The sequence below is a fragment of the Danio rerio genome, chromosome 4, assembly GCF_052040795.2.
Source record: "Danio rerio strain M-AB ecotype USA chromosome 4, GRCz13ab, whole genome shotgun sequence".
In the NCBI taxonomy this organism is placed as follows: Eukaryota; Metazoa; Chordata; class Actinopteri; order Cypriniformes; family Danionidae; genus Danio; species Danio rerio.
The window spans coordinates 55370001-55372998 of NC_141024.2; the positions used below are offsets into that span (position 1 = coordinate 55370001).

The 2998-nt window shown below is 36.6% G+C and overlaps 1 protein-coding gene across 6 annotated transcripts in view; it reads left to right on the forward strand.

Moving 5' to 3' along the window:
* LOC147844954 (protein NLRC3) overlaps positions 1 to 2632 on the forward strand; it is a 17987-nt gene extending 15355 nt beyond the window's left edge. For all 6 annotated transcript variants that reach the window (XM_087248490.2, XM_087248488.2, XM_087248491.2 and 3 more), the window contains one exon: positions 1 to 2632. This exon is cut by the window's left edge and continues 4251 nt beyond it. The gene's annotated coding sequence lies outside the window, so the exon portion shown is untranslated.
* The last annotated feature ends 366 nt before the right edge of the window (positions 2633 to 2998 follow it).

Here is a 2998-nt window from a genome sequence, read left to right on the forward strand (position 1 = left end):
CATCTTACTGATCATTATCTACAGACCTCCAAAATATTCTCCAGCTTTTATTGAGGATTTTACAGAGCTGTTATCAATAGTAACATCTGAATTTGATTATTTTAGTATTGCTGGGGATTTTAATATTCACATTGATAATCCAGAAATCAATGCTGTAAAAGAACTGATGACTGTTTTTAACACTTTTGATCTGACTCAGCATGTTCAAGGACCCACACACAATCGTGGACACACTCTTGATCTACTTATAACTAAGGGTTTACACATTTCATCAACTGTTGTTAAGGATGTGGCACTATCTGATCATTTCTGTATCTTTTTTGATATATTGATCACTCCAGCTATTAAAGACAGATCTGTCTCTGTCAGAAAGAGATGCATAAATGAGAACACCAGTGAGCAGTTTATGAAGGCCATATCACTAGCACCAAGTATATCTGCAGATTCTGTTGATTCTCTCCTTGATTTGTTTAGCTCTAAAATTAAGATAATCATAAATGACATTGCTCCTTTTAAAGTCAAAAAGTTGACTGGCAGGCAAAAGGGATATTGGACAAGGTCACCGAGAGTACAAATTAAAAAAAGACAATGCAGGAAAGCTGAGCGTATGTGGAGAAAGACGAAACTAGTAGTCCATTATAATATCTATAAAGACAGTCTTCATGCCTTTAATATGGAACTAAACACTGCTAGACAGACTTTCTTTTCAAGCCTTATAAACAGCAACTTAAATAATGCTCGCACACTCTTTGCAACAATAGAGAGACTCACAAACCCCCCCAGTCGGATTCCAAATGAGCTCCTCTCTGAAAGCAAATGTAATGAGTTTGCTCATTTCTTTACTGATAAGATCAATAATATCAGAAAGGCAATCAGCTCATCCAATCAGTCAAGTTGTGTCGATATCAAACAAGCTCAACCACAACTTAAGATGGCAATTAATGGTAAAATCTTAGAAGAGATTGTGCAAGTTATGAAAACATCAACCTGCAGTCTTGACACACCCCCCACATCATTCTTCAAAACTGTGTTTACCTGTTTAGAAATGGATCTTCTAAAAGTGGTAAATGCTTCACTTCTCTCAGGGATTTTTCCAACCTCACTTAAAACTGCAGTTGTTAAACCCCTCTTGAAGAAGAGCAACCTGGATAACACCCTATTGAGCAATTACAGGCCAATCTCAAATCTCCCTTTTATTGGCAAAATCATTGAAAAAGTTGTTTTTAACCAGGTTAACAAGTTCTTAAACTTCAGGGGGTGTTTAGACAATTTTCAATCTGGTTTCAGAGCACATCACAGTACACTGTGACACTGTCGATCACAGCATACTTCTGGATAGGCTGGAAAACTGGGTTGGGCTGTCTGGCACGGTCCTCAAATGGTTTAGATCTTACCTTGAAGGGAGAGGTTACCATGTCAGTATAGGTGACCATAGGTCGAGGTGGACACCCATGACGTGTGGAGTCCCACAAGGCTCGATTCTGGCACCTCTCCTGTTCAACCTTTACATGCTCCCTCTGAGCCAAATAATGAGAAAGAATCAAATCTTCTACCACAGCTATACTGATGACACTCAGATCTACCTAGCCTTAGTGCCTAATGACTACAGCCCCATTGACACCCTCTACCAGTGCATTGATGAAATTAACAATTGGATGTGCCAAAACTTTCTTCAGTTAAACAAAGAGAAAACTGAAGTCATTGCATTTGGGAACAAAGATGAGGTTCTCAAGGTAAATTCGTACCTTGGCTCTAAAGGTCAAACGACAAAAAATAAGGTCAAGAATCTTGGTGTGACTCTTGAGTCAGATCCGAGTTTCAACAGTCATGTCAAAGCAGTCAGTAAATCAGCATACTATCATCTCAAAAACATTGCAAGAATCAGATGCTTTGTTTCCAGTGAAGATTTAGAGAAACTTGTTCATGCTTTTATCAGCAGCAGGGTAGATTACTGTAATGGACTCCTCACTGGTCTTCCTAAAAAGACAGTCAGACAGTTGCAGCTCATCCAGAACGCTGCAGCCAGAATTCTAACCAGAACCAGAAAATCAGAGCACTTCACACCTGTCCTCAGGTCTCTACACTGGCTGCCAGTTACATTCAGAATGGATTTTAAAGTATTATTACTGGTCTATAAATCACTAAATGGCCTAGGACCTAAATACATCACAGATATGCTCACTGAATACAAACCCAACAGATCACTCAGATCTTTAGGATCATATAAACTAGAAATTCCAAGGGTTCAGTCAAAGCAGGGTGAATCTGTATTCAGCCATTATGCCCCCCGCTGCTGGAATCAGCTTCCAGAAATGATCAGATGTGCTCCAACATTAGGCACATTCAAATCAAGACTGAAAACACATCTGTTTAGCTGTGCCTTTACTGAATGAGCACTGTGCTGCGTCCGACAGATCGCACTATCATGTTTTTCATTTCTTTTTCATTCTTTTATAGCTTATTTTAACTCATTTTAAATTGTTTTTATCATTTTTAAAATAATTTCTATTGTCTGCATTTTATGTTCCTAAACTTGTCTTTTTTATTCCTGTTTATGTAAAGCACTTTGAATTGCCACTGTGTATGAAATGTGCTATATAAATAAACTTGCCTTGCCTTGCCTTATACTATTTTGTAATATACACTTTAATATTTTGTAATATTCACTAATATTAAATCAGATGCTATTATTCCCTAAATTAAATTATATTCTAAGAACTTAAATTATGATCTCTTTGTATGCACAGGTCAACTTATGTTATATACTTCTCCTTAATTTAATATATTTCTTTATATCTTTCTATTTAAACAAAATTTATTTATTTCCTAAATATCATAATCTCTTCTTTAAACTGCATCAGTCACTTCTATATATTTTTCTATCACACAATATCTGCAGTCCATCTTTATATTATAATCTACAATGATGATTATTTTATTTCACTATTTATCACAAACACACAGTGGCGCCACCAGAAAATTTTCTTAGGGGTGGCCA